Consider the following 12,718-nt stretch of genomic DNA (forward strand, 5'->3'; position numbering starts at 1 on the left):
GGTCTCCATATTGGAAGAGAAGGTTCAAGGTCTGGAGAAACAAGTATCGACCCTGCATTGCATAAGAGAAACTGAAGATTTCCTGGACAGACATCAGGATATGCTTCTACGGACACAATGTTCTGAAGATTCAGAGCAGGCCGCGCAGTGGGGACAGGAGGACAGTGAAGAAATTTGGCAGCATGTGACCTCCAGAAGAAGAAAGGGGAGCGTCCATGTACCAGCAACGCAGATACAGGTAAGCAACCGTTTTCATGTTCTCTCCACAGGTACTAATGCAGAAAGTGGACTAGATGATACATCTGAGGGAAGGGAACAGAAGGAGACTGCCAATTGGAAGGCATGAGATGCACTGTCCTAGGGATGGGGGTTCCACGACCACCGCTCCCAAGAGAAGGAGGTGGGTGGTGGTGGTCGGGGACTCTTTCCTCAGGGGGACTGAGTCATCTATCTGCCGCCCCGACGGGGAAAACCGAGAAGTCTGCTGCTTGCCAGGAGCTAGGATTCACGATGTGACGGAGAGACTGCTGAGATTCATCAAGCCCTCGGATCGCTACCCCTTCCTGCTTCTCCACATGGGCACCAATGATACAGCTAAGAATGACCTTGAGCAGATCACTGCAGACTACGTGGATCTGGGAAGAAGGATAAAGGAATTTGAGGCGCAAGTGGTGTTCTCGTCCCCATGGAAGGAAAAGGCCTGGGTAGAGACCGTCGAATTGTGGAAGTCAACGAATGGCTACGCAGGTGGTGTCGGAGAGAAGGCTTTGGATTCTTTGACCATGGGATGGTGTTCCAAAAAGGAGGAGTGCTAGGCAGAGACGGGCTCCACCTAACAAAGAGAGGGAAGAGCATCTTCGGAAGCAGGCTGGCTAACCTAGTGAGGAGGGCTTTAAACCAAAGCTCTCAGGTAAGTGGGGACGTGGGATATTGGGAGGAAGCGCGAGCGGGAGAGCGCGAGAGGGGAGGGCTCCTGCCGCATACTAAGAAAGCAGGACAAACAGCAAGTTATCTCAAGTGCCTATACACAAATGCAAGAAGCCTGGGAAACAAGCAGGGAGAACTGGAAGTCCTGGCACAGTCAAGGAATTATGATGTGATTGGAATAAGAGAGACTTGGTGGGATAACTCACATGACTGGAGTACTGTCATGGATGGATATAAACTGTTCAGGAAGGACAGACAGGGCAGAAAAGGTGGGGGAGTTGCACTGTATGTAAGGGAGCAGTATGACTGCTCAGAGCTCCGGTATGAAACTGCAGAAAAACCTGAGAGTTTCTGGAGTAAGTTTAGAAGTGTGAGCAACAAGGGTGATGTCGTGGAGGGAGTCTGCTATAGAGCACCAGACCATGGGGATGAGGTGGACGAGGCTTTCTGCCAGCAATTAACGGAAGTTACTAGATCGCATGCCCTGGTTCTCATGGGAGACTTCAATCACCCTGATATCTGCTGGGAGAGCAATACAGCGGTACACGGACAATCCAGGAAGTTTTTGGAAAGCGTAGGGGACAATTTCCTGGTGCAAGTGCTGGAGGAACCAACTAGGGGCAGAGCTCTTCTTGACCTGCTGCTCACAAACCAGGAAGAATCAGTAGGGGAAGCTAAAGTGGATGGGAACCTGGGAGGCAGTGACCATGAGATGTTTGAGTTCAGGATCCTGACACAAGGAAGAATTGAGAGCAGCAGAATACGGACCCTGGACTTCAGAAAAGCAGACTTTGACAACCTCAGGGAACTGATGGGCAGGATCCCCTGGGAGAATAACATGAGGGGGAAAGGAGTCCAGGAGAGCTGGCTGTATTTTAAAGAATCCTTATTGAGGTTACAGGGACAAACCATCCCGATATATAGAAAGAATAGTAAATATGGCAGGCGACCAGCTTGGCTTAACAGTGAAATCCTTGCTGATCTTAAACACAAAAAAGAAGCTTACAAGAAGTGGAAGATTGGACAAATGACCAGGGAAGAGTATAAATATATTGCTCGGGCATGCAGGAGTGAAATCAGGAAGGCCAAATCGCACCTGGAGTTGCAGCTAGCAAGAGATGTTAAGAGTAACAAGAAGGGTTTCTTCAGGTATGTTAGCAACAAGAAGAAAGTCAAGGAAAGCGTGGGCCCCTTACTGAATGAGGGAGGCAACCTAGTGACAGAGGATGTGGAAAAAGCTAATATACTCAATGCTTTTTTTGCCTCTGTCTTCACGAACAAGGTCAGCTCCCAGACTGCTGCACTGGGCAGCACAGCATGGGGAGGAGGTGACCAGCCCTCTGTGGAGAAAGAAGTGGTCCAGGACTATTTAGAAAAGCTGGACGAGCACAAGTCCATGGGGCCAGATGAGCTGCATCCGAGAGTGCTAAAGGAATTGGCGGATGTGATTGCAGAGCCATTGTCCATTATCTCTGAAAACTCATGGTGATCTGGGGAGGTCCCAGACGACTGGAAAAAGGCTAATGCAGTGCCCATCTTTAAAAAAGGGAAAAAGGAGGATCCTGGGAACTACAGGCCAGTCAGCCTCACCTCAGTCCCTGGAAAAATCATGGAGCAGGTCCTCAAGGAATCAATTCTGAAGCACTTAGAGGAGAGGAAAGTGATCAGGAACAGTCAGCATAGATTCACCAAGGGCAAGTCATGCCTGACTAATCTAATTGCCTTCTATGACGAGATAACTGGCTCTGTGGATGAGGGGAAAGTGGTGGACGTGTTGTTCCTTGACTTTAGCAAAGCTTTTGACATGGTCTCCCACAGTATTCTTGCCAGCAAGTTAAAGAAATATGGGCTGGATGAATGGACTATAAGGTGGATAGAAAGCTGGCTAGATTGTCGGGCTCAACGGGTAGTGATCAATGTCTAGTTGGCAGCCGGTATCAAGTGATCAACTGACAGTGATCAATACCAATGTCTAGTTGGCAGCCGGTATCAAGTGGAGTGCCCCAAGGGTTGGTCCTCAGGCCGGTTTTGTTCAATATCTTCATTAATGATCTGGAGGATGGTGTGGATTGCACCCTCAGCAAGTTTGCAGATGACACTAAACTGGGAGGAGAGGTAGATTCGCTGGAGAGTAGGGATAGGATACAGAGGGACCTAGACAAATTAGAGGATTGGGCCAAAAGAAATCTGATGAGGTTCAACTAGGACAAGTGCAGAGTCCTGCACTTAGGATGGAAGAATCCCATGCACCGCTACAGACTAGGGACCAAATGGCTAGGCAGCAGTTCTGCAGAAAAGGACCTAGGGGTTACAATGGACGAGAAGCTGGATATGAGTCAACAGTGTCCCGTTGTTGCCAAGAAGGCCAATGACATTTTGGGATGTATAAGTAGGGGCATTGCCAGAAGATTGAGGGATGTGATCGTTCCCCTCTATTCAACATTGGTGAGGCCTCATCTGGAGTACTGTGTCCAGTTTTGGGCCCCACACTAAAAGAAGGATGTGGAAAAAATGGAAAACATCCAGCGGAGGGCAACAAAAATGATTAGGGGACTGGAACACATGACTTATGAGGAGAGGCTGAGGGAACTGGGATTGTTTAGTCTGTGGAAGAGAAGAATGAGGGGGGATTTGATAGCTGCTTTCAACTACCTGAAAGGGGGTTCCAAAGAGGATGGACCTAGACTGTTCTCAGTGGTAGCAGATGACAGAACGAGGAGTAATGGTCTCAAGTTGCAGTGGAGGAGGTTTAGGTTGGATATTAGGAAAAACTTTTTCACTAGGAGGATGGTGAAACACTGGAATGCGTTACCTAGGGAGGTGGTGGAATCTCCTTCCTTAGAAGTTTTTAAGGTCAGGCTTGACAAAGCCCTGGCTGGGATGATTTAGTTGGGGATTGGTCCTGCTTTGAGCAGGGGGTTGGACTAGATGACCTCCTGAGGTCCCTTCCAACCCTGATATTCTATGATTCTACAGCCAGGGAGAAAAAACACCTATCCACCCACACTTCAGGTTACGATATTTCAGGTTCCCAAAAAGAGGACACTGCTGGGGGTGGGGAGGGTGAAGGGGAGAGGGCTGCAGTTTCTACTGTATAGTTTCTTTCTACTTTGAATATCTAACATTTAGTGGAATGGCCTCAAAATAAATGTAAATCAAATTTAAATGTAACTTTTGGCATGCAGTCAGACCTTTCCTACTGTGCTTCTTCCTGTTTTGCTCTACAGAGAAATATGCATGGGTACATCTTTCTCAAGAGTGGGTGATTGCTCATCAAATAGCCATGAAAGTGTTTGCAAGATGTGTATCTGAAGTTGTACTGTACAAGCAGGATCCCTTTCAGCAACTCAACAGTCAAGTTGTTCCTTTCCTTTGTCCACTGGCTTTGCCTTAGTGAAAAAAACTCACTCTTCATTTGCATTGTGAAAGGGAACAGCAAAGAACTGTCTTTAACAGTTCTGAGTGACATTCAATGTTTTTGGACTTCTCAAAATATTTGGTCCATCTTTGGTGTGCTACCAAATTATTGAACCCTTCATCCCTATTGCAACCTTCCATAAATTTCTTGAGATTGCTGAACTGATCAACGCACTTAATGTCATCAATTTGCATGCACCCTGTTCTCTGTCAGGTATTTCACACAAAATTCCGTATCATTCCAATTTGGTGTCTCACTCAGGGCAAACCACATGGAACAAGAGAAGTCTTCCATGGGTACCTTCCACATCTCCAAATATTCTAAGCATGTGCTGTACAGTCATTCTATTTTAGCACAGAATACGTTATACTCTTCATCAAGTCCCTCCTTGTGCTTTTGTGCCAGTAGTCCCTTAACTTTCAGTGACACAAAGTTCTGGGTTTTGTATTCAAGAAGGACAGTGTGCACTGATTCAAGCTTTTCACCACTTCTACGACAGTGTTGTTTTCCGTTTCTGTTTCTTGAATGTGTGACTGGAATGCACTCATGGATGAGTGCATGTGCCAGAGGTAAATCTCACTGAACTCATCTTTGAAAAATTTCTTAATCAGAGTGGGTGGTCTGTCCTGTGACAGGAAGAATGACTTCAAGGCTGGAATTATCTGAAGCACGCTTGTAATACCTAGAAATAAGGACAGCCATTGTGTCTTCTTGTGATAAAGCAGCTTTCTGTATTCAGTGTCAACAAACTCAGAGTATTCCTTCAGAAGCTCAGCTTGGACAGTGTAGATATGAAAATAGTGGTAAAGTTTTAAAATAATGCTTTCAATATCAACATCAAATGTGTCTGCCCCATGATGGACACAATTGTTCAAAATGTGTGCTGGGCAATCCACATCGATTAAAGTCCCCTTCTGCAACAGCTTCTTTAAATTTGTAGACATGTTCTTACCTTCTTCATCATGCCACGATCTTCCAAACATTGTATTGCACTTGTTACCTGCGAATGCAATACACTTCTCAAACAAACCTTTCTTTCCCAGAGTTTCCTTGATGTATTGTGCAATTGTAGTCTCATTAGGTGTGTTCCGAACATCAATTAATTGGGACCCACCGTTTTTCCAGTCAAAATATTGAATTATTATTGGAAATATTTTCACAGCACCATGATTGCTTCCATCTGCAGCAACACCACAGTAAGTAATATCATTGTCCTCAAGTGCTTTCCGAGCAGTGTCAATAGAATGCGGTGCAAGCACAGAATTAATAATCTCTTCTGTTTTGGTGCGAGCAGTTGAAAATTTTTGGACTATCTCAAAATCAGGGAAGGTCTTTTTCAGTAAGACAGATATGCAATCCATTGAAACTATTATGATGCATGACAGCATGAAACACTAGAATGCCTTCTGCTGCACTAATAGCATCCTCTGATTGGCTGCCTAGTTTAACAAAATAATCGGTTAACTTTGCTGATGAGCTCTTTTCTCGAATGAACTTCTTGTGTTTCTCAGAATCTACATGACCTTGTTAATCAAGAACACCTTTATTTGCAACAGAGATATACATACCAGCTCTGCATATCAAGCTCTCTGCTTCCCATTCTACTTGACCACTACGAAAATATGGAAATTTTGTCTTTAGTTCTTCAGTAAATTTACATTTCCTTTTTGGCATTATGCTCAGTGGTAGGTCACTTCACTTCCAACTCAAAGGTGTTTACAACAAATCAAATTTAACAAAATTAATCAAACTCGAGAGGAATTAGATGTGTAGCACCCCAAGAAATTCCCCATTCCAGGGCTTTAAGCATCATTAAAATATGACATAAAACCAGCCGCTCCCTCCAAACCAAACAGCCAGGCAATGAGTTCCCGCCCCACAGGCCTGGCTGACCACATGGGCTGTGCAGCAGGTCCTGTGAGGCCTCACCCCCATGTGCTCTCGCCTCTATGATGCATGCTTGGGGGAGGACGTGAGTTCTCTCCTCAATGGGGATGGCAGAGGGGTAGGATGAACAGTGCATTCTGAGGACCCATTACAAGGACCCCATGCTGCAGCTGGGCTGCACACTGGGTACTTGCTCCACTCCGCATTTCCTGGCTGGCTGACACCAATCAGAGCAGCATAAATTGCCACATGTGCTTTGGAAATGTCTCCCAGTGGCTAGCCAGTTTAGTGAATGGCAAACATTTGCTGGTCCTGCCCCAGACAGCTGCTCACTACACAGGCACGTTCCCACCCACTGCTGCCAGGTCCCCAGCAAACCCCCCCCCCCCATTGGTTTGAAGGACATGGGCAGAGAGTGAACCCAAAGCACAGTGGCATCCTTTCTCCCACGGCACAAGGAGAGCAGACTCTCCAGCTGCCCAGCTCTGAAGGCAGCAGAGAAGTAAGGGTGGCAAGACCTTACCGTGCCACCCTTACTTCTATGCTGCTGCTGGCAGGTGCTGCTTTCAGATCTGGCTGCCAGAGTGCCTCTGGCAGCAGGGCTCCAGCTGTCATCCTCCCCCCCCCCGCCCCAGGCAAGGCAGCTCTGGCTCCAGCTGTCAGACCACCCATGCAGGGTGGCTGTGGCTCCAGCTGTAAGCCCCCCAGGTGGCCTGGCTGCAACTCCAGCTGTAAGCTCCCAGGGTGGCCTAGCTGCAGCTCCAGCTGCATGGGGGGGAAGAGGAGGGGAAATCCCGCACATTTGCTGATATTTCAAAAATCCATCCTGATGGAGATTGGCAGACCAAAAAAAGAAATCATGTCCAGCAAAGCCTGGACATATGGTAACCCTACCCATACTCCCTTCTGACAGCATTGTGCTGTGGGTCTGGCTGAGGCCCCCGGGGCATTTTAAATCTGCAGCCACTACCATTTTAAATCTGCAACCAGCCATCCTCACAAGACGAGGAGGCACATATCGTCAATTTCTTAAACTTTGCTGAACCTGGAGTTCTCCCTGGTATTCATGCTGCTCTCAACTCTCCTCCTTCAATTCCCTCACCCTCCATGTTCTTTCCCACTCTCTCTATAAACTTTCCCCTCTCCATCTTATGTCTCTCACCCTCTGGGTAATGTTTCCCTAGCAGCAGCAAAGTGATTAGAATTGGGACCTGTGAAGTAAGCACCTGCCACACAGACAAGAGCCACCAAGCTCAAGATGTCAGATAGTTTTACTCCATGGCCACCATCACATGATGCAGAGCAGAGGGGCAGGGAAACACAAAGTGGCAGAGATGGAAAGGAGAAGGGGGGAGAGAGGAAGAAAACAGGAGGCCAGAAGCAGTATCTGGCAAAGAGTTTGTGTATGTGGTGGTGCTTGGTTCCTTCAGTGAAGCACCTGACAAAATATTGAGTACTGCCATTGTTAGCAACTAAAATTAACAGGTAGTATGAAGCACAGGGAGGGGCAATTGCCTCCCCCCAGTCGTGCCCCCTGCCTCCATCCTTAATGCAGCAGTCTTGTTTAAGATCCTTTTGCAGATGGTCCTACTGGCTTGGCTCTGATTTGTGATCATGTTTAAGATGGGTGTTCTGGACAAACTTGCAGGAAAATGCAATTTCATGTGGACAGTGAAGACAGTAAATTAATAAAAGTGCAAGAGTTCTCTTTTGTAACTCAGTTTCTTACCAATTACAGTAGTGAAAGCAGTTGTTTCTCTTTTTAGTCCAACATTTTTAAAAACAGACCACTTAAAGGCCAAGTAGTTCTAAATGTTTGTATTGATCAAAGAACAAAACCCAACCGCTTCAATTGTTATAGATACTTTGGAAATCATTCAGCCACTTCAGGCAGCTTTGTAACTCACTTCTCTTTCCTCTTGTTCTCACAATAGCAGCGTTATCTGCATCTTGACCTTTCCATCTCTAGTCTGAATATGATTGAAATATACCTTCTTGCTCAGTGGGGCAGTTTTACTTAAGTACATTAGTTGTATTGTAAAAATAGACCTATTTGTCAACCTTGAATTGAATACAATCATTGACATTTATAGAAATGCTATTGATGAAGACAGAAAATTTAATTGGTCACACCCATTCCCACACCAAATTACTTTATCCATTACTAGTGCAAGTAGGCAGTGACTTCATACCTCCACTCTCTGTTCCCTTCCCCGCAAACTCCCTTGTCCAGATACTTATGAAACACATAATGAAAAAGTTAGAACATTTTTGTTGCTCTGTAAAGAATACTTAATAATATAAATTAATAAAACGTGTCTTCCATGGCTCCTACAAAAGAAAATTGTAATGGGTTGGATCAGAGAAACCCTCTGGGGGGTGCCAACTGATGTGCCAAGACTACTTCTGCCCCTGCTTTCCTGCCCTGGCCGCTTGGGACTTCAGGGCCCTGTCTGGTTTGAGCCAGACCCACTAGCCTGCTGCAAACCCAGACCCAGGTCTGAACCACGTCCCCTAACAGCTGTAGGCTTAATTGAAAGCAACTTAAGAAGTGTTCCTGTCTTTAACACTCAGATGCCCAACTCCCAATGGGGTCCAAACCCCAAATAAATCCTTTTGACCCCCCTATAAAGCTTATACAGGGTAAACTAATGAACTGTTCGCCCTCTATAACACTGAGAGATATGCACAGCTGTTTGCCCACCCCCAGGTATTAATACATACTCTGGGTTTATTAATAAGTAAAAAGTGATTTTATTAAATACAGAAAGTAGGATTTAAGTTGTTCCAAGTAGAAAGAGACAGAACAAAGTGAATTACCAAGCAAAATAAAATAAAACACACAAGTCTATGCCTAATACAGCAAGAAAACTGAATACAGATAAAACCTCACCCTCAGAGGTGTTCCAGTAAGCTTCCTTTTACAGACTAGTCTCCTTCTAGGCTGGTTTCAGAGTAACAGCCGTGTTAGTATGTATTCGCAAAAAGAAAAGGAGTACTTGTGGCACCTTAGAGACTAACCAATTTATTTGAGCATAAGCTTTCGTGAGCTAGAGCTCACTTCATCGGATGCATACTGTGGAAAGTGTAGAAGATCTTTTTATATACACACAAAGCATGAAAAAATACCTCCTCCCACCCCACTCTCCTGCTGGTAATAGCTTATCTAAAGTGATCACTCTCCTTACAATGTGTATGATAATCAAGTTGGGCCATTTCCAGCACAAATCCAGGTTTTCTCACCCCCCGCCCCCCCAACACACACACACAAACCCACTCTCATGCTGGTAATAGCTTATCTAAAGTGACCACTCTCCTTACAATGTGTATGATAATCAAGGTGGGCCATTTCCAGCACAAATCCAGGGTTTAACAAGAACGTCTGGGGGGGAGGGGGTAGGAAAAAACAAGGGGAAATAGGTTACCTTGCATAATGACTTAGCCACTCCCAGTCTCTATTCAAGCCTAAGTTAATTGTATCAAATTTGCAAATGAATTCCAATTCAACAGTTTCTCGCTGGAGTCTGGATTTGAAGTTTTTTTGTTGTAATATCACAACTTTCATGTCTGTAATCGCGTGACCAGAGAGATTGAAGTGTTCTCCGACTGGTTTATGAATGTTATAATTCTTGACATCTGATTTGTGTCCATTTGTTCTTTTACGTAGAGACTGTCCAGTTTGACCAATGTACATGGCAGAGGGGCATTGCTGGCACATGATGGCATATATCACATTGGTGGATGTGCAGGTGAACGAGCCTCTGATAGTGTGGCTGATGTTATTAGGCCCTGTGATGGTGTCCCCTGAATAGATATGTGGGCACAGTTGGCAACGGGCTTTGTTGCAAGGATAGGTTCCTGGATTAGTGGTTCTGTTGTGTGGTATGTGGTTGCTGGTGAGTATTTGCTTCAGGTTGGGGGGCTGTCTGTAGGCAAGGACTGGCCTTTCTCCCAAGATTTGTGAGAGTTTTGGGTCATCCTTCAGGATAGGTTGTAGATCCTTAATAATGCGTTGGAGGGGTTTTAGTTGGGGGCTGAAGGTGACGGCTAGTGGCGTTCTGTTATTTTCTTTGTTAGGCCTGTCCTGTAGTAGGAGACTTCTGGGAACTCTTCTGGCTCTATCAATCTGTTTCTTCACTTCCGCAGGTGGGTATTGTAGTTGTAAGAATGCTTGATAGAGATCTTGTAGGTGTTTGTCTCTGTCTGAGGGGTTGGAGCAAATGTGGTTGTATCGCAGAGCTTGGCTGTAGACGATGGATCGTGTGGTGTGGTCAGGGTGAAAGCTGGAGGCATGTAGGTAGGAATAGCGATCAGTAGGTTTCCGGTATAGGGTGGTGTTTATGTGACCATCGTTTATTAGCACTGTAGTGTCCAGGAAGTGGATCTCTTGTGTGGACTGGACCAGGCTGAGGTTGATGGTGGGATGGAAATTGTTGAAATCATGGTGGAATTCCTCAAGGGCTTCTTTTCCATGGGTCCAGATGATGAAGATGTCAAGTAGAGTAGGGGCGTTAGGGGACAAGAGCTGAGGAAGCGTTGTTCTAAGTCAGCCATAAAAATGTTGGCATACTGTGGGGCCATGTGGGTACCCATAGCAGTGCCGCTGATCTGAAGGTATACATTGTCCCCAAATGTAAAATAGTTATGGGTAAGGACAAAGTCACAAAGTTCAGCCACCAGGTTAGCCGTGACATTATCGGGGATAGTGTTCTTGACGGCTTGTAGTCCATCTTGGTGTGAAATGTTGGTGTAGAGGGCTTCTACATCCATAGTGGCTAGGATGGTGTTATCAGGAAGATCACCGATGGATTGTAGTTTCCTCAGGAAGTCAGTGGTGTCTCGAAGGTAGCTGGGAGTGCTGGTAGTGTAGGGCCTGAGGAGGGAGTCTACATAGCCAGACAATCCTGCTGTCAGGATGCCAATGCCTGAGATGATGGGGCGCCCAGGATTTCCAGGTTTATGGATCTTGGGTAGTAGATAGAATATCCCAGGTCGGGGTTCCAGGGGTGTGTCTGTGCGGATTTGATCTTGTGCTTTTTCAGGGAGTTTCTTGAGCAAATGCTGTAGTTTCTTTTGGTAACTCTCAGTGGGATCAGAGGGTAATGGCTTGTAGAAAGTGGTGTTGGAGAGCTGCCGAGCAGCCTCTTGTTCATATTCCGACCTATTCATGATGACAACAGCACCTCCTTCGTCAGCCTTTTTGATTATGATGTCAGAATTGTTTCTGAGGCTGTGGATGGCATTGTGTTCCGCACGGCTGAGGTTATGGGGCAAGAGATGTTGCTTTTCCACAATTTCAGCCCGTGCACATCGGCGGAAGCACTCTATGTAGAAGTCCAGTCTGCTGTTTCGACCTTCAGGAGGAGTCCACCTAGAATCCTTCTTTTTGTAGTGTTGGTGGGAGGTCTCTGTGGATTAGTATGTTGTTCAGAGGTATGTTGGAAATATTCCTTGAGTCGGAGATGTCGAAAATAGGATTCTAGGTCACCACAGAACTGTATCATGTTCGTGGGGGTGGAGGGGCAGAAGGAGAGGCTCCGAGATAGGACAGCTGCTTCTGCTGGACTGAGAGTATAGTTGGATAGGTTAACAATATTACTGGGTGGGTTGAGGGAACCATTGCTGTGGCCCCTTGTGGCATGTAGTAGTTTAGAAAGTTTAGTGTCCTTTTTCTTTTGTAGAGAAGCAAAGTGTGTGTTGTAAATGGCTTGTCTAGTTTTAGTAAAGTCCAGCCACGAGGAAGTTTGTGTGGAAGGTTACAGTTCTGTGGTGACCTAGAATCCTATTTTTGACGTCTCCGACTCAAGGAATATTTCCAGCATACCTCTGAACAACATACTAATCCACAGAGACCTCCCAAATACTCACCAGCAACCACATACCACACAACAGAACCACTAATCCAGGAACCTATCCTTGCAACAAAGCCCATTGCCAACTGTGCCCACATATCTATTCAGGGGACACCATCACAGGGCCTAATAACATCAGCCACACTATCAGAGGCTCGTTCACCTGCACATCCACCAATGTGATATATGCCATCATGTGCCAGCAATGCCCCTCTGCCATGTACATTGGTCAAACTGGACAGTCTCTACGTAAAAGAACAAATGGACACAAATCAGATGTCAAGAATTATAACATTCATAAACCAGTCGGAGAACACTTCAATCTCTCTGGTCACGCGATTACAGACATGGAAGTTGTGATATTACAACAAAAAAACTTCAAATCCAGACTCCAGCGAGAAACTGTTGAATTGGAATTCATTTGCAAATTTGATACAATTAACTTAGGCTTGAATAGAGACTGGGAGTGGCTAAGTCATTATGCAAGGTAACCTATTTCCCCTTGTTTTTTCCTACCCCCTCCCCCCCAGACGTTCTTGTTAAACCCTGGATTTGTGCTGGAAATGGCCCACCTTGATTATCATACACATTGTAAGGAGAGTGGTCACTTTAGATAAGCTATTACCAGCATGAG

This window comes from Natator depressus, chromosome 6 (assembly GCF_965152275.1).
Source record: "Natator depressus isolate rNatDep1 chromosome 6, rNatDep2.hap1, whole genome shotgun sequence".
Lineage (NCBI taxonomy): Eukaryota > Metazoa > Chordata > Testudines > Cheloniidae > Natator > Natator depressus.